Source organism: Equus caballus, chromosome 12, assembly GCF_041296265.1.
Source record: "Equus caballus isolate H_3958 breed thoroughbred chromosome 12, TB-T2T, whole genome shotgun sequence".
NCBI lineage: Eukaryota > Metazoa > Chordata > Mammalia > Perissodactyla > Equidae > Equus > Equus caballus.
The window spans coordinates 43,207,627-43,226,700 of record NC_091695.1 but is presented as its reverse complement, the minus strand read 5'-3'; the positions used below and the strand labels follow the sequence as shown (position 1 = coordinate 43,226,700).

The 19,074-nt window shown below is 41.8% G+C and overlaps 1 protein-coding gene across 3 annotated transcripts in view; it reads right to left on the bottom strand.

Annotated features, from left to right (window-relative positions):
- Window positions 1–19,074, bottom strand: part of PACS1 (phosphofurin acidic cluster sorting protein 1) — a 132,589-nt gene that overhangs the window by 90,453 nt on the left and 23,062 nt on the right. Inside the window, exon 1 of one of the 3 annotated variants that reach the window (XM_070230203.1) lies at window positions 5,437–5,750. The exons of the other annotated variants lie outside the window; for them this stretch is intronic. The gene's annotated coding sequence lies outside the window, so the exon portion shown is untranslated. Of the gene's footprint in view, window positions 1–5,436; window positions 5,751–19,074 lie in introns of those variants that run through there. 3 annotated transcript variants of the gene reach the window in all.

Genomic DNA, 19,074 nt, shown 5'->3' with positions numbered 1-19,074 from the left:
GGTTCCACCGGGATCTACTCGTTCAGGGATTACCTGCCTGCCAGTTGTGAATCCGTTTCCAGTCAGCACTCTGCTGGAAACCCTGTCGCGACTAACAAACGTGTTTCAGAACAAGGGCAGAGTAAAGCCCCAAACAAGGAACTCTTACTACTGGTCTGGTGCTTCCCCAGCAGGCCACTGCCGCCGTCTCGAGCCAGCTGTGTGAAGTTGGCAAATCACCCTACCTAGGTTTTATTTCCTTTCTTCTAGCACTATTACTCACAAGAGCCAAAGGTAGAAACAACCAATGGCTGTTGATAAAAAGACAAGGAAAGAAACAGTCCCTCTTCCACAGCTGGACATTCTGGTGTCTGTGACACCTGGAACCACAGCAGACTACCTGAGACCATGGGGGGCCAGCCAGGACAAGCCACTGTACTGAGGATGCTGGGGCAGGAGGATGAAATGATCCGGGGTCCTTGATGTCTCTGCCGAGCTGGTGAACTAATCAGCAGTGGAGTCACCTACCTCCAGACTTCTTGCCCTCTGAAATACTGCCCATGTACTTAAGTCACTGAGTTGGCTTTCCTGTTTCTTGAAGGTGAAAGCATTCTTACTGATAACACTTACTGACCTAAAAAGTTTGGCACACCATGAAACTTACACAGCAATGAAACACAGGGTGTGATCTCTGTAATTAAAACAAACAAACAAAAGAGCAAAACAAAATACACCATTCTTGTCATTATAACGCAAGACAGGCTTCAGGCAGGTAAAGAACGAAGCTACCAGGAAAAGTGCAGTAAGTGGACCCACACGTTTAGCAAGTCAACGAATAAACTTGGACCCAGAAACTAGCCTGAATGAACTGACTGTGCTTCATTTCAGAAATATTAATTACAAGATGATGACTTTAAATACAGTCTTTGTGTTCCTAACGACCCTATGAGGTAGTCACACCATTCTCACTCTACAAATGAGAAAACTGAAGCAGAGACGCGGAGCAACCAGCCCAAAGTCAGCTCATCCATGCACTTTTCTCCACTGTAACTCTTCCCTTTCTCACTTAGCTAACTCCTACACATTTTTCAGCCTTCAGCTTAAACAAACATCACTTCCTTAGAAAAAGGCTTCAAGGTCCAAAGCTCCTGTTACACTCCACTGCAGTCGGTGCTCTCTTGCCGCACTGTGCAAGCTCGTGATTATTTAAACATGTCTTCCCCACCAAGCTGTACATGCCCTGAGAACAGTTCTGTTTTGTCCACCACCATGTGGTATTTCCAAAGCTGAGCAGAATGCCTTCTTAAGGAGAAGCTCACGGTCTGAGAGAAACAACAAGTAAAGAGTTTCTTACGAGGCAATGTGGGAGGCAGAGAGGGGTATGCCTAGGACTCTATGGGAACACGAGATGGGGAGCAAGGGGGGCTTCATGGAGGGGACGTCCCTCGAACCAAGCTCTGAAGGATAAGTACGTTAGGAGAAAAAGAAGTGAGGAGAAAGGTGTTCTGGGCAGACGGAGCATAGGTACATGTACAGAGAAGAAAGAGGCCATGAAACTCTAGGGGAACTACCATAACTAGCTCACTAGGGCTGGAGTTTGGTATCAGGTAGCAAAAAACGAAGGCTGAGAGACAGGAAGATTCAGTTCTGTATTCAAAGAAAGCAATATGTTGTACAACCTCTGAAATAATCTACTAATAATGGCTATGATGGAAGCACTCACTGTACGTCAGGTACCATGCTAAGCACTTCACATGTATAATTCATTTCATCTTCACAACCACCCTGAGTATTATTATTCCCATGAGGAAGTAAGATCACACACAGCTAGCAAGTAAATAGCAAAGCCAGGCTTTGCACTGCAGCTACATCACGACTCCAAAGCTTGTGCTCTTAACCACAGTCTAATACTCGCCTAGCTTACCAGGCATTGATATGATCTTACACAGTTGAGTGTAATTCAAATAATTATCTTGATTTGACTAGGAAAGCTGACTATTTAAAGGAACCCCATATCTTTTTCATCAAGCAAATCATAAACACAAATATTTCATACATTGAGTTTGCTTAAAATAGGGCTGGCCCGGTGGCACAGCGGTTAAGTTCACACCTTCCACTTTGGCAGGCCGGGGTTCGCCGGTTCGGATCCCAGGTCCAGACATGGCACTGCTTGGCAAGCCATGCTGTGGCAGGTGTCCCACATATAAAGTAGAGGAAGATGGGCATGGATGTCAGCTCAGGGCCAGTCTTCCTCAGCAAAAAGAGGAGGATTGGCAGCAGTTAGCTCAGGGCTAATCTTCCTCAAAAATAAATAAATAAATAAATAAAGTATATAATTAGTATTCAGTACACTTTTACAAATGAAGATCAAGGGAAAATTATTCAAAGACAGAAAACGTAGTGTCCTGTCTGATAATCCAATATGCTCGCTATAACTATGTTACCTCCAAACCATCAAAAATTATGCTAAGCAAACATTAGAACTTCTCAGTCTAAGTATCCTCATCAAAACTAACCTTCCTAAGGAGAATTAAAATTATTCATTAAACAAGTCAATCAATTATTGAGAATGGGTGGAAAGGGAAGAGTAGTTAATACAGAGGAAAGATGATATGACACACGAAATCTCTTTTCCCCACTATTACTTGCTTTAAGGGTGGTAAAATGATAACATGACTGAATGTGTTTACAAGGCAAGACATGCGCTCTACGTATCAACTCAAGTTAAAACATGAGCTAGAAAATCTACCAGTTAGGGAAAGTCTCGGTTCAAAAGAACTCAGGGTTTTAGGAAGCCACTTATCAGCAAAAATGCAAATACACTAAGTCAAAGTTGATGGGCTATTAATAAATTATTGAAATAAACTACTGAGAGATCTTCTTTGCTTTTTAAATTGTCTCATAATATACAGTAAGAGTTCACGGACTGATAATAATTATCATAGTTACACTAGATTAAACACTTAGTAGAGCCAGGAGTTTTAAGAACATGATTGCATTTCACTCTTAAAAGGTCACTCACAGCCACACTTTCAGGTGAACTAACTCAGGCACAGAGAGTTTAGATAAGCGGCTCAAGGTCACCTGAGTAGGCAGTGACACAGCCAGGATTCAGGCACAGGCCTGTCTGACGTCAGAGTGCACGCTCCTTCCTCCACACAGCGATGTCTCTACTGAGCTGAAAGGTGCCTCGAGATGATCCAGTTTACTCACCAATCAACCCTCTCTTTTAGAGAGACCTGTAGGGAGGTTAAAGGACCTTCCTGATGTCCTTTGGTTCGTTTACAGAACAACTGAGAGTAAACTCCGTATTTCCTACTCTTTAGCACAGTCTGTAATCATTTCGACTCATACCAGATACTCTCTTTTTGAGAAATATTAAAAATTTCCCCATAACTAAATTCAAACCGGACAAAACAAGAATGATGCAAATGCCTACTGCTGTGCACTGAGGTGCGTATGCGTTACGCTTTAGCAGGAGATAGGAAAGGAGAAGTCAGACATTTCCTGTGTGTTACGTGCAACCAGCTAACAGAAGAGAACAGGATTTCATGCATTCCTTTTGACTACCATCATTGTTTCGGCCTCCTGCATTTCAGGAGGGCATTAAAAGCATTAAAGCAGGAGTCAGCAAACTTTTTCTGTACAGGGCCTAAATATTTGAGGCCTCGTGGGCCATACGGTCTCTGTTGCAAATACTCAGCTGTATTTTAGGGACCAAAGAAAGCAGCTATAAACAAAACACAAATGAGTGTGGCTGTGTTCCAGGAAAGTTTAATTTGTCAACACAGAAATTTGAATTTCATATAATTTTCACGTCATGAAATGTCAATAGTCTTTTGATTTTTTTCAACTACTTAAAAAGCTATGGCTTGTGGGCTATGAAAAAAACAGGTAGTGGGCTGAAGGGCATCTGCTGACCCTGCATTAAACCAAAGAAGTACTTTCAGTCAGAAGAGATCAAAGGAAAGCAGTGAGCAACAAAGCAAGGCCCTTTCCTTGACTCAGTTCTGGTGCCCCTGACTCAGGGGGCCTTCCTGGACCACCCCCCACTCCACATCGGGGAGGTGGCCCACTTTCAGGCTCTCACTGAAACTTGGGCCTATCTCTATCCTAACACTCACCATAATACACTGTGTTGATTATTCAATTGTCTATCTCTCCCCAATCACAGGGCAAGCAACGTGCTTGTTTTTTAATCTGTATTCCTGGCTGACAGGGATGCTCAAGAAAACAAACAAACAAACAAAAAAAACAACTAGGGAATGGTGGGAAGGAAAATAACAGAATAATCATCTCAGAAATTCTTATCTTTACACAGACAGTAGATATCAGCACAAGGTCTTGATAGTGGTTCAATGACATAGACCTAAGGAGTTAAATCAGTGGTTCACTCACTTTCTGCATCTGTTAACAATCAATGTTGTTTAAATCCTATAAATATGCATCAACCCCTCAATCTACTCTCTATACTTAGGCCTCCCGCAAGGCCAGGCACGTGACTAACTTGTTTAGACTAATCTGGATGAGAAAGATGCAGATATAAATTTAAAATGACCACCAAGTCTCCGGGAAGGCTCAGGGTACCCTGGGGTTCTGCAGAACATGAATGGAAAAACTGCTGTCCTACAACAGTAGCCTCAAAAATGACTCATGGCTGCAAATCCTTTAAAGAAAACCACAATTATCAGATATGATATGAAAATCAACATGGAAAAGTCTACCTCATCATTATCACGTAAAGCATCAAAGAGGAATAGACATGCTTTAATCACATGTGGTTGGGTGGATGACCCTCTGCTGCTGGGTCCTTAACTTCTATGCCACGGTCCCTCTGCAGTGTGGAGAAGCCAACAGACTCCTTCTCAGAACAATGTTTTGAATGTATAAAATAATATATATAGTCTTCAAAAGGAAACCAGTTATAATAATCAGCCCTAACTACCTCCCCAACACTTCCTGTCTTCTTTCCCTGCTTAGCGTTTGTCACTATCTAACACACCACATGCCGTATTTACTGGTGTTCTCTTATTTAGTAGGTGTCTCCCCAACTAGAGCCTGATTTCCATAAGGGCAGGGAAGTTTATCTACTTTGTTCACCACTCTATTCCCAAAACTTACAAAATGAATGGTATATAATAGATGTCTGACAAATAATGGTTGAATTAGTAAACAAACTTCCTGTCCCCTAAGAGCTGTACTCTAAGACGAATCAGAGGCAGTTCTACTAGAAGCTGTCATCTTAAGAAAGATAATATACAATACTTCATATTTACAAACACCTTCTGGGTAGAACTTCCATAAACACAATCTCATTCGTCCACAATAAATTTAGTATCTAATGACTGAAGGCAAAGAAAGGGTGTGAGGTAGGGAAGTCAAATGCCTGAAGGTTAGTCAGTGAAGGAAATCCAGGAGCCAAGTCTCTTGCTTATTAACTCTGCCCCGTCACTTTACCTTTGCCCTCTGAAGCTTTTGCTGCATTGCCTTGAAGTACAGTCTCTTTCCCACTGAAGGTATCTAGTTGCACACTAACAATAAGAGACGCCTTCAAGGGATCCGAGCAGACTCATTCACGACAAAGAGCTACACACTCCTTTGCAACAAGGTTCTAGGATTTCTAACTTCCTGCTAAGGCAATTCTTAAATAGAGGAAATGGTTTTCTTTTAAAATTCATCTTAATTGCAAAAAACAAAAGGTGAATAAGAATTTAAACCCTCAGACACGACAGGCTGCCTATACTGTTTGTCTCGTAAGTCCTAAGAGGAAGGAAGCTCAAAGCCAAGAAGACTCAAACCACCAGAGAAATGCGACAATTTCTACCAACTGCAACGCCTTCTCTCTATGGTGTGATAACAAATTGGAAGGGCAAACCAGAAACCAAAAAAAGACAAGGGGGGAGGCAAGGTGAGGTTAACAATGAGGTCAGTTAATATGAAAGAAAACAGTGTCCTAGACTGTTTCATAACAAGCAAGCAGTCAAAACTTAAGAGGAAGGCAGTTCTGGCCCTTCTGGGGCAGCTGAAGCAAATGTCAGCCTGCTCTCCACCCCCACTATTTGCTGAAAAGCAGAGCTGAGGGAATGCGCTTACATCACAAGGGTTTTGAGATACTCAAACCCATCTGCTTAAAATATCTTTCCAATTCTCCTTAAACATCATAATTTTCCATAGTTCTGAATCTTCATATACACAGGGCAAGAAAACGTGAAGAAACAGGTTTTTGTGTGTTTGTTTTTAATAAAATTATTTTTTTCCTTTTTCTCCCCAAAGCCCCCCGGTACATAGTTGTATATTCTTCGTTGTGGGTCCTTCTAGTTGTGGCACGTGAGACGCCGCCTCAGCGTGATCTGATGAGCAGTGCCATGTCCACGCCCAGGATTCGAACCAACGAAACACTGGGCCACCTGCAGCGGAGCGCGCGAACTTAACCACTCGGCCACGGGGCCAGCCCCTGTGTGTTTGTTTTTAATATTTCAAGTGCTAATAACCCAGCAGCAGCTGGTCATCAACAGGGGATGACAGAAAGTCCCACAGCAATGATGTGTATTCACAGGATTTCAAATTGAAAAAAAAAAGGGAGAGAAAGCATTTTTCACATATGCTTGATTCGAGCTCAGTGGGAAAATATTAACCTAGAGCAACCATTAGAACCAACAGCTAATTTCTTATGTTATTCCCAGTTCTCACCCTTAGAGATGTATGCTTCTTTTGAACTAACCAGATAAAAACTGTAAGATAATTTCTTAACTATTTACAGTGCTGTGGCTTTACAATCACACCTAAAGAGAAAGCCCTGAAGACACAATGGTAAATAAAGCCCACAATCACGGAGAACTTATATTCAACCTTTTCTTCCAAAGCAAAGGTTTTCAAACAGTGTTATTTCAACATTACAAATCAGTGAGGTACTTCTCACCCCCATAAAGTTTTTCTAAAAAATGTAGTATAAATAATTACACAACTGAATAAAAAAGACATGAAAAACCCTAAAAACACAAATTATTTACATCAGTCTAAATTCACTTTCTTACTATTAGAGTGAAAATCAGAAATACACTAAATATCCATTTACAGGGATTAGTTAAATAAACTGTTTTGTCCATTCTGTGGAATAGTACACAGCCATTAAGAAGAGGAAGAGGGACCTTTAAGTACAGAAATGGAAGAATCTCCAAGATACCTAACTATTATAGGAAAAGAGCAAGCTGAACACCTCACAGTGATTCTGCTTATGTAAAATATTTACATGAACATACATATTGTACTTAAATGCTTAGGAAAAGATCTCGAAGAATATATGCCAAATTCTTAAGAATAACTTAGTCTGGGGAGGGGGAGAGAAGTGAGGCAGCTTGGGGAGGATTTTCATATCACACTCTACGTATGGCTTAAATGTTTTACAAGGCCGTATTCACATATCGCTTGCACACAAAAAAGTCTTAATAAAGGAAGGATTAGATGATTCTATGAACTAAAGGGAAGAAAAACAAAAGATGAAAACTTGCTTGATGCCAAATACAGTAAATTAACGCCAGAGCAAGAGTTCAATCTTTAGATGGTCTTCTATCCGCCACACCTCAACGGAGAGAGTTTTTGGTGCGGCTACTACACTGATAGCAGCAGGATGAATCATGAACATAGTGAGATTTCTGAAGGGGTTAGTCTACACTATGATCAAACCACACAAGGCATCACAGCCAAAAGAACTGAGTTTAAAATGTAAACTTCTTATGTCTTCCTATCAAGCTAGATGAACTGTGCACATTTCCTTTTCATGTCGTATTGTCAAACAGTCATACTTCTATCGCAAGGACTTGTTCCTTGGTATCGAAACCCAACTAGCCTTGACAGCAAGTTCCAGTAGCAGATATGAAAATAACAACAGCACTGCAATTAAAAAGATGCTTTGCCAACTAGAGATAAAGGGCAAGAGGCCCAAAGGATGTAGGTACTAATTCAGAACAGGAATGCAAGCATGCCTAGGATGAGTCAGCAGGCAGCCAGGAGATCCTGAAATTTAAAAAGTCACCTGCCCAAGAACTAGGGAGGTAAATAAGACAAAAGAAATCCAAAGTGCACTTAAATGCAGGCACCAAAAGTTTTTTTCATCGACTTTATTGAAATATAGTTATATATAATAAAATGGACCCATTCAAACTGTACATTTCAGTAAATTTTGACAAACGTATATACCTGTGTAATCACCCACCATCTGAAGATATAAAACACTTTCATAACCCTAAACGTTTTCTTGTCTCCCATCCCAGTCAATCCTCTCCCATCCCGGGCCCCAGTTAACCACTATTCTGTCACTATAGATTAGATTTTTCTTTTCTAGAATTTCATATAAATGGAATAAGTAAGTGCTCTTCTGTGCAAGGCTTCCTTTCACTCAGCATGTTTTCAAGGTTCATCCATTTATACCATATATCAGTCCTTCATTCCTTTCTATTTCCAAATACTATTCCATTGTATGAATCACAATTTGTTTATCCATTCATGAGTTGATAGACATTTGGGTTGTTTCCAATTTTGAGTGCTTATGACTAAATCTGCAACGAACACGCGAGGCACCAGAGGCTTTTGATTGCTTTCATTTTCTAATTCGGCACCGTCCATGTACTCTCAGTTCACAACTCCAACTCTCACACTGGCCCTATGCGCAATGGGAAAAGCAATCGCTTAGTCAACAAATATATATTAAGGACCTACTGTATGCCAGGAACTCTTCAGGAACCAGGAATACAGTAACAAACAAGACAGTATAGTCCTCTTCTGTAAAACTTACAATCTTTTTTGTTTTGGGAGCACGTACAGAAGAGGAGACAGACAAAAATAAACAAGATAATTTCCGATAGGATATGTAATAGAAAAATGTTAAAAGTAATATGTTAAGAAAGTGGCTAGAAGCATGTGTCTAATCCAGATTTGGCAGTCAGGGAAGGCCTACTGTGCTGAGATATGAATGACACAAAGGAAACAGCCATGTAACTATCTGAGATCAAAGCATTCCAGGCAGAGAGGGCAAGTGCAAAGGCCCGAAGAAGAGAATGAACTTCTCCTACTCAAGGAGCAGAAAAAAGGCCAGTGTGAAAGCAATGAGGTGAACCATGTGAGGCAGGATAAGAGATGAGGCTGCAGAGGCAGGGAGAGGCCAAGCCAAACAGAATCTTGTAAGCCATGATAAGAAGTTAGGGTTTTATTGGAGGGTATGAAGCAGGAGAGTAAAATAATCAGATGTGCATTTCAGAAAGATCCCTCTGGCTGTGTAGAGAGGAAGTGTAAAGGGAAAGGGTGGAAGCAGATCGGCTAGGTTGCTATTGCATGATGCAGGTGGTGATGCTTGGCCTAAAGGAAAGGCAAAGGAAACGAGAGATGGGGATGGTTTCAAGGTATCTTAGCAGGGCCAACCCTGCAGCTGAGTGGTTAAGTTTGCGTCTCCGCTTCAGTGGCCTGGGGTTTTGGAGGTCCAGATCCTGGGCGTGGACCTACACTGCTCATTAAGCCATGCTGGGGCGGTGTCTCACATAGCAGAGCCAGAAGGACCCACAACTAGAACATACAACTATGTTCTGGGGGGCTTTGGGGAGAAGAAGAAGAAGAAAAAAGATTGGCAACATATGTTAGCCCAGGTCCAATCTTAAAAAAAAAAAAAAGATATCTTACAAGTAAAATCAACAGGGCTCGCTAATGGATTAGATGTGGTAGATATAAAAAAGAAGAATCTAGGATAATTCCTAGGTGTTTGGCTTGGGCAACTAAGTGGATGATAGTACCAGTTACTGAGATGGGGAAAATTGGAGGAAAAATAGGTTTGGAGTTGCAGGGAGAACCAAGAGACCTATTCTAGCCACGTTCAATTTGTGATGCTGATTGAACATCCAAATGCAGATGTCAAACGGGCACATGGAGATATGAGTCTGGAGTTAAGAGGAGAAGTCAGCGCTGGATATATATTATTAGGGAATCATATCTGAAACTAAGAAGATTATATAACGTTGCTTCTGAAAGTAGTAGACATATATCTCAGTACACCAGGATCACGCCAGATAGACAGGATTCCAAGAACAATTTTACTGGCAGTCATGGGTGAGGGAGGACAGGGGGATGAATTTTACATTGGAATACACACATTTAAAGACTAAAATGCTGAATTTACACAATTTTTCAAGATTAAACATAAGATTTCAAAGAAATTTTGTTTTTGTAGCAGGCAGTCTTTGGACCAGATCACAAGACCCCTAGTGATAAATTTTCACATGTCTCTTAGAATATTTTAGGAAAAAAGTTGGAGAAGCATCAGAAGATACAACAATTAATCAGCAAATATTTAACATACAGACTGGACCACTGTGCCAACAGCTGTGCAGATTACAAGAAGACAGAGTAACATAGTTGTTAAGGACAGGGACTTGTGAGTCAAACAGACCTCGGTTCAAATCCTACCTCTGCTACATATCAGCTGTGGAGAAAATAACCCTCACAGGGTTACCGTAAGGGCTAACTGATAGAATACGTGCAATGCACTTAAGCATAGCCCCTGATTCAACATTAACCCCCAATATTTTCTCTCTCCAGGGTCTCATTGTCTAATGAGATCTACAAGATATAAATTTATAAAAGGATAATAAGTTACTATGAAAAATGCTAAATATGGTTGGTAGGATTGGTCAGAAAAGCACTGAAATTTAGGCTGAAGAAGACTGATAGAAACAGGAAGGCTTTTAGCTTTTATTTCCTTTGATTTTTATTTGAGGGGGAATAAAGAAAGGAAAGAAGGCAAAACCAATGTGGAGGGGATGAGAACTACCATTTACCGAGAACTTGCTTCTTTACAAGCTGTCAGGTCTTCCTTTACAACAATTTCTTCGAGATAACTCACATGCTATACAATCCATCTACTAAAAGCGTACAGTTCGACTGTTGTCAGTATATGCAGAGTCGGGTAACTATCCCCACAGTCCATCTTAGAACATTTTCATCATCCCCTAAAGAAACCCCAGACCTATTAGCTAGCAGTCACTCCCCATCTCCCCTCAACTCCACGAGCCCTGGGCAACCACTAATCTGCTTTCCATCTCTGGATTTTCCTGTTCTGGACATTGCATATAAACAGAATCATACACTACATGACTGGCTTCGTTCACTTAGCATGTTTTCAAAGTTCATCCATGTTGTAGCGCGAATCAGTTCTTCATTTTTTTTATTGCCAAATAATATTTTACTATATGGATATACCACATTTTATTTATCCATCCGTCAGTTGATGGACACATGGGTTGTTACTACCTTTTAGCTATTATGAGTTATGATGCCTTGAACATTCATGTACAAGTTTTTCCATGAACATGCGTCTTTATTTCTCTAGGTATCTATCTAGGAGTGGAATTGCTGGGTCCTAGGATTAAACTTTGTTTAATCTTTTGAGGAACTGTTGGAGTCAATACAGTTAGCTCTGAATATTTAAATGATGGTAACAATTCCTGATGAACATCTTTGGGCACTTGAAGTTATCATCGCTTCTCATACTTTCAAACTGTTTAGTGATTTTTAAGTTTATAGTAAAAAGGAAGTATGCAGAAGAGAAGTTAAAAGGCCAGAAAAAAAGAACACTATATTTTTATTTGCTCCTTGAAAACACTGAAAAGCTTCAAGGGACGAGCTAGATACAAAAGCCAAAATTATAGTTATTTACGAGAAAAGAGAAAAACTCGTGTTAATATCAGTTAAGTGCATCCACCTATTGAGAACAAGTGTACGTGAACGGGACAGTTATAAGACCAAGTGAAATTTTTTGCCAACTCTTTCATCCTCTTGGAGTAACTCTGGGAAAGAATTTCTTCTGCATCTTACGCCCTCTCCCACTGTCCAATGTCAAAGAAACGGTGTCTCCTATGTCAGCCAAATAATTCTGATTCATGTTCCAAAAGAGCCTCATCACCAGAGTCAGAAAATTTGCATTTTCAATAAACATGACAATTGCCTGAGGCAGTATTATCTTGCAACAAGATTATCCTTCTAGCACTTCATGGTCCAACATAGTAACCACCGACCACATGTGGTTACTGAGCACTTACTACCACATAATGCAAAAGCTACTGAAAGTAAGTTCAACTCACACATCAGCAGGCCACTGCCTGGGGAAGTTTACAACCCAAGGACCAGAAACATCACACACACAGACTTGGGAAAGAATTAAGAGAAAAGAGAAGGATCACAGAGAATACCTATCAGGTTTTGCGAACTTTGTGGAGTGTGCTATGACACAAACATACACCATTAGAATCAGGAGGTATTTGGGGGTCCGGCCGAGTGGTTAAGTTCGCGCGCTCCGCTGCGGGGGCACAGGGTTTCTCTAGTTCGGATCCTGGGCGCGGACACGGCACCGCTCGTCAGGCCATGTTGAGGCGGCGTCCCATATGCCACAACTAGAAGGACCTGCAACTAAGATATACAACTGTGTACCACGGGTGATTTGCGGAGATAAAGCAGGAAAAAAAAAAAGATTAGGAGGTATTTGGTAAGAGTTTTGGTAGTTTTTTAAAGGATCATGAAGCAATAAGGTATGTACTAAGTGCTTTTTGATTATTTCAAGACCATGAATCATCAAGGCGACTAAGGCAGGAAAAGCCTCCTCCCTCTATCTCCACGCTATTAGAGAAATCAGTTAAGCTCTCATAAACATGTCTGAGCACAGGCAGGAAAACCAGATCAGTTTAAAGTGTGTGGCAACCAAGACAAACTTACTTTAAGTTATGTGTATCCCCCTGAGAAGGAAAGAGAACAGTTGGCTTACTATGTAAGGAATTCTCTGGAGTTATAACTTATCAAATCAGTTGCGCCATTTATATAGTAAGAACTTCACAGAATGCTGCATCAGTAATTGCAGTTTCGTAAACAGAGTATTAACGCTGGCTGACAACCTCCCTTCTCATTTATTAATGGCAAACAGAAGGCTCTGATGGGAACAGTTTTCACTGAACACCAGGAATTGCCTTTGCAGAAAGTTAGGAGATGAAGACAGAGAACTATAGGTTCAACTCAACTTGTTAAGGAAAAGAAATGAGAAAAAAACCTCAATAACTTTCAATAGAGTATGAAGAGAATAGTCACTGGTTGTTAAAACAACACAGAAAAACGTTTGGGAGGTAAAGGCTGGAGAGTACCCATAGCTGAGGGACTGAAGCCAGGTGAAGACAAAGGAAAAAGGTTTAAGGCTAGAGTTTGAAGGAACTGCCTTCTTGTTACTGCATATGTGGGTTATCATCATATTATATTATATGCTATTATACTGTAAACTATGGATGTATGTACTGACAGATCTGCAAGAATATACACGATCTTCTCAAGGAAGCTTTCCCTAACACATATGTACACCCTCACAGTCCTGGTCACCCTTCTCTGTCCCCTCTGCTGAACTGTGAGCTTTAGGATGGCAGGGTACAGGATATCCCCGCATCCAGTATGGAGTTTGGCACACGGTTAGTTTTCAATAAATATCAGCTAAAAAATTAATGGAGGCCATCCCACCTTTGTGATATCTCACCTGAAACATAATCTTATTTGTTCCAGTAAAAGATGACACTTATGGAGTGAACGGTGCCTCCACCCGCCGCTCCCACTCCCCGACCCCCAGCCCCTTTCCACTCGCCAAATTCCTATGTTGAAGCCCTAGCCCCCGGAGATAGGGCCTTTAGGGAAGTAATAAAGGTTCGATGATGTCATAAGTCTGGTAGGACTGGTGTCCTTAGGGAGAAGAGGGAGAGGTACCACAGATTGATCTCTCCCTCCCTGAGTGTGCAGAGGAAAGGCCGTGTGAGGACACAGTGAGAAGGTGGCTGTCTGCTAGTGAGGACAAGAGCTCTCCCCAGAACCAACCCTGACAGTACCTGGATTTTGGACTTCCAGCATCCCGCACTGTGAGAAAATAAATGTCCTGTTTAAGCTACTTAGTCTGTGGTATTTCCTTATGGCAGCCGGAGCGGACTAACACAACACACCAACTAGAAAATGGATGTTCTCTCGGTCTCAGTGATAGCTGTCAGGATGCATAGGAGAGAGCTCCTTAGTAGCAGATTATGAGACGGCACCACTTGCAGGACACTGAGGCAAGGTCAGTACCAGTCCTTTGAAGCTAGAATTAGATTTCTCATGATAAGTGAGTAGACTGGGACTGCGTGCAAGATACAAGACCAAGCTAGTTATGGCAGATTCGAGAGTCATACACTTCTTGCATTTTCTGTACTAATTTCTCTATTGTTTTTTTTTTTTTTTGAGGAAGATTAGCCCTGAGCTACATCCATGCCCATCTTCCTCCACTTTATATGTGGGACGCCTACCACAGCATGGCTTGCCAAGCGGGTACCATGTCCACACCCGGGATCCGAACCGGCGAACCCCGGGCTGCTGAAGCGGAACATGCAAACCCAACCACTGCGCCACTGGGCCAGCCCCTCTATTGTTCTCAGTACTCAAAACATTTCCTTGAACTCTCCAGCCTATCTCAGTAATGCCAAAGCAGGACGAAGAGAAGATGTTTTCATCTTTGCTCCTTAAAGGGAGAACAGAGTATCGCTAGGATCAAGGCGTCTGGTAGTAACAATCATCTAAGTAAGATTCCAAGTGGAAGGTGAAACTCAGTGTTCCAGCCACTTCACTCATTCAAGAAACGCTTACCAAGCACTTACTACGCTACTGACCCTAATCTTACCACTAGGGATGCAACAGTCAACAAAACCAGCAAAAAATCCTTGCCCTCACGGAGCTTCCATTCTAGGCGGGAGGGAGGAGGAGACAGTAAACAATAAACATGATATATGAGGAAATCATATAGTGTGTTGGGAGTTGACAAGTGCTATGGACAAAAAGCAGCAGGAATGATGTGGGGGAAGGGGCGCTTAGGGCAGACCTCACTGGGAAGGTGACACTTCAGTAAACACTTCGAGGAGGAGTGACAAGGAACCATGTATCTACCTGGCAGAGGCAGTGCAAAGAGGCAGGTCACGTCCGACATTTTCAAGGCAGAGCAAAAGGTCCCTGTGACTAGAATGGCGCGACCCACGAGGAAGTAGCAGGTGGTCAGGTTAGTGAGGGGGCAGGGAGTCCTGTCACCTAGGCTCTTGTAGACCGCTGGAAGGACTCTGGGTTTTACTTTGAATTAAACGAGAAAAGGCCCTTCAGTTTCCCATTTGCTCAGCCGAGGAGGTAACATTCCCTAAAAGAGTAGGCTTCTGAAACTGGGGAATCTTCCTGTATTTCGTTTTGTGCTGCAGAATTTCGGCCCCTGACAAGTTACTGAGATGAAGCCTAGAGGCAATGGCCAGAAGGCCAGCTACATATAACCTAGAAATGTTGTTTGGTAGGACAAACACAAACACCTGTTTAAATATAAGGGCTGCAAACTCACCACATCCCTGGGAGATGTAGAGAGAATAACAATCACGCACATGGAGAAACTGAGGTACAAAGGAACAACTTATCTCTGCTTTTTGGGGTTTTTTGCTGAGGAAGATTTGCCCTAAGCTAACATCCATTCCCTATCCTCCTCTTTTTTTGCCTGAGGAAGATTAGCCCCAGTGTAACATCTGTGCCAATCCTCCTCTGTCTTTTTGTATGTGGGACACCGCCACAGCATAGCCAGTGAGTGGAACAGGTCCGCGCCCAGGATCTGACCCTGCGAACCTGGGCCACTAAAGCAGAACACATGGAACTTTAACCACTCAGCCATGGGGCTGGGCCCGACTTATCTTTGTTTTTAAAGGCAGCCTGAAAGTGGAATGGGAAGAAAACCAAACGACTACTCCAAATTACTCTATCTATGAGAAAATACTGTATTTCAATGGCACCATGGAAAAGCCAGGCAGGACGTGCATCTCAGAATAAGAGGAAGGGGGAACACTGCTTTGAGAAAACACAAATGTAAGACATTCTCACCCACCATGCCTGTTCATGTTCCATTTCAAATAAAGGGCTTTTGTCTAAATGTAAGCTTATAAACCCAAATCAGGCTCCAACCAAGGATGCTTACAGGCATACATCCTGCTAGGAAGTATATTGTAGCAGTTTATCATGGGATAAAGTGAAACATCTATCCATAATGCCTGTCAACCATTCCAATGCTGAGATTCCATACAAACTCTAATTTCTGATTATTGCATCATCTGTGACCCACATTTCGGACATGGTGTAGGTGTGTGCATGGGGGGGATAGGCACGGAAAAGATATATTTTTAAAATCATTATTGAAAATATGAGAAAACGATAGTATTAAAGAAAATTTTAGAGAAAAAAAGCAGCCAAAAATTCTACTGTCTTAAAACAATGATTTCACTTTCACATTAGCTTCTAGTCTTTGGCCACAGTCATATATGTTTTAGAGAGGCAGTGTGCATAAAATTTTAACCCATCATAAACATGTTCCCACATTTCTACAGTCTTCATAATTACTAGTTTTACCTGCTGCTTAAGACTCCATTGTATTGAAGAAACAATTTTCTAAACTTTGTTGGGGGAAAATTATAATGGATTTACATAATAGCATGATTGCCACCTAAAAATACATCATCCTTGTCCCCCAAGAAGCTCCAAATGTGTCTAATGCAGAAGAGGAGCAAAAAGACTAATGCATTCACTTATTAATTTGACAATTATTTACTCAGTGCCTACTCAGTGTCTGGTGCTGATCCAGGCCGTGGAGATAAAGCAGTGAATGTTCTGGTGGGAGAGAAAGACAACAAACAAGATACCAATCAAACAGGCAGAGAAATTCTTTGAGAAACTTGCTATAGAGTGAATGATAAAGACAGAGCAAAACAAATTCCCAGGCTTCTGACTATCCATCACAAAACCACGGCTGTTCCTAATCAACACGTCAACAGTCTTCTGACAGAACTAAATGCAGGACCCAGTTTCTCCTAGATCAGGGGTCAGCAAACCTTTTTTTATAAAGGGCTAGATAGTAAGCATTTTGATCTTTGCAGGCCATAGGGTCTCTGTTGCAACTACTCAACTCTGCCATTGCAGGGCGAAAGCAGCCACAACGTCGGAATAAACGGATGTGGCTGTGGGCCAATAAAACTTGGTTTAAAACACTGGCTTGTGAGTAGGACTTGGTTTGCCATCTCTGTTCTTTATGGCTCAAAACGACCACTCAAACATTGTTAACCAGAAATAGAGGGAAGATATACATGCTATCCTCAACTGGAAAATTCCATTGAGTTTTCCTCTGCGATGACTCATATTTGCCATTTCCTTTTCACTTCCACTGCCACAGCCTTAAATCAGGCTTTTATTACCTTTCACTTATGTACATTTCCCTGCTTTTGCATATGCTGTTCCCTCAGCCTGAATTCCCTTCCTTCCACTCACCACCTATTAAAATCTTCTCTCTGTAAAGTCTGGCTCAACTGACCATAAGTGAGCAAACATTAAGACTCACTACTGTTAATTATCTTAGGAGGGATAATGGTATTCTTCTTATGCATTTTTAAAAAGTGTCCCTATCTCTTAGAGATACATACTGAAATTGTTATAGAAGAAACCCTATGATGTCTGGGATTGCTTCAAAATAATCTGGGGGTGAAAGTGGGGAAAGGGAGTGGGGATATAGACGAAACAACTTGGAGCTGGCAGTGAAGCTAGGTGATGAGCTCACAGGGATTCATTACACATTTTCTCTATTTTTGCATAGTTTTGAAATTTTCCACAACTAAAAGCTGAAGATAAAAATTCCAGTTTCAAATGCCAGACTCTCCAGAGGAATTAATGCTCTTTTCTCCTGTACTACCTCAGTATGTACCTGTTTACTACTGATTTCAATCAGCATTGTGCTCCTGTTAGCTGTCTACACCAAGACAGGGAGCTCCTGAAGGACAGGCCTGTATCACATTCACCTCTGTAGTTTTCCCAGCATGCTTTACACGTAATTGACATCTGACGTTGTCTATTGAAGTTATCTGAAAAAAGGCCAAAACCAAAGAGACTAGAGGGAGAAACAAGACAGGAGCAGCTTTCACTCTCCCCTTTCCTTGATCAAAACTGAGTCTGAAGGACTTCTGTCATTTCAGCTGTACCACTGCCACAGAGCCCGTGGGCTCTCTCTGGCTTTGTAATCCAATCTAAAAGCAGAAAATAACAATCATTCCCCTCAACTCTCCAGGAGTGGGTGGGGGGTGGAGAGGGCAACATTTTTGTTCCTAAAAAGGAGATGGCATTATTATTCTCCGCTACTGACTTCAAGGCCACTAGTATTTTAAACATCATCATCATCCCAACAGAATCAGCGTGGTTATCAGCTCCAGGGTTTCGGGGGAATCATGTGTCTGTCCTATTCATTCTGCATCCATTACCGAGCTGGACTGCAAATTCTTTCTCTAACGTAAAAGGAGAAGAGGAAAAGAAAATCCTCTTCAGCCATTCAACGATGCTAGTTACCACATGTAGCCTAGGTTGGTCTGATTTGAGAGAAGAGATCAAGCAAGTTCCAATCAGGTAGCTCTGGTTTCATATTTTAAATATCTTAGGTGCCTCCAAAAGACTAGCAAACTCACAGTGCCATATTTAGCAAAAGGTTCTCTCAGCCCACATCATATAAAATGAAAATAAAAACTCTGCTTCCGAAAAATGGATAGCTTTTTAAAGAGGAGAACTGAATGCATCAAGTGTAAGTACACAGGATCCTGGCCTGGAATGAAGAAACTGCAGTCATTTTCTGGGCTGACCACTAACAGCACACACTGGCAAGACACCGCTCTCTGTCGAGTGATCATCCACCTCAGAGCTTTGTCTATCAGCTCCAACCCTATCCTTGGACTCTGCCTCGTCCCGCATCTTCAGTTGCCTGGTAGGCAATTTTCATGTATGGAAAAACAGTCATTTCCCAGACAAAACCAACCAATGCACCTCCCCCCACATTCTTCCAACTTGCCTGCCTCCTTTGATGGCACAGCTGGTCTAAGACCCTAGGAGCATCAAGTACTTCTCTCTCCCCCTCGCTGCCCACTACCCTTTCTCCAAAGTCTGTCCCTCTCCATTCCCATGCCTTGAATCCAGTCTCCTACCCCTTCACGATCCAATAACCAAATCAGAAAGTAT